Below are 763 nucleotides of genomic sequence, written 5' to 3'. Positions count from 1 at the left end.
GAGTTGCATTTATAGTTCCAGAATTTCAAATAAAAATAAGTAAAAGAATCACTGACAATTTATCAGTTCATACAGGAGAAATTATTGCAGTATTATTAGCCATACAGTGGGTAGAAGAAGTAAAACCTATAAAAGCCTTAATCTGTTCAGATTCAAGTTCAGTTTTAATGAGTTTAAAAAACAATCACTCAGACAGCAGGCCAGACATTTTACTAGAAATAAATCATACATTATTCAGAACACAAAGGATGGTGTTAACTGTTGTTTTTCTCTGAGTACCAGCACATATATGGGTAAGAGGAAATGAAAAAGCAGATAAAATGGCAAAGAAAGCAGTTCAAAGTGAGATCAACATTACAATTAAGACAAGTAAATCTGAAGCAAAAAGCATAATTAAAGAAAGACTGAAGAAAGAATGGCAGAAGAGATGGAGAGAGATAACAAAGGGAGGTGGTTTTATAAGATTCAAAGGGTGGTAGGAGAAATGAGAGGTGGAAAAAGGAGCAGAAAAGAAGAAAGAGTGATAACAATGTTCAGATTTGGACAGACAGGACTTAATTTTACAGTTTTTGCAAAACAAAAACATAATACAGGGAAATGTGTTTATTGTGGACAAAATGAAACCATAGAACATGTTATAAAAGTATGTCCGAAGTACAAACAAGAGAGACAATTTATGATAAGACATTTCAGAAACGTTGAGGAAAGGTTTGACATAATAGACACATTACAAAGGAATTTAGGGAGCAAACATATACAAATC

This window comes from Austrofundulus limnaeus, unplaced genomic scaffold (genome assembly GCF_001266775.1).
Source record: "Austrofundulus limnaeus strain Quisiro unplaced genomic scaffold, Austrofundulus_limnaeus-1.0 Scaffold794, whole genome shotgun sequence".
Classification (NCBI taxonomy): domain Eukaryota; kingdom Metazoa; phylum Chordata; class Actinopteri; order Cyprinodontiformes; family Rivulidae; genus Austrofundulus; species Austrofundulus limnaeus.
This window is presented reverse-complemented; position numbering follows the sequence as displayed.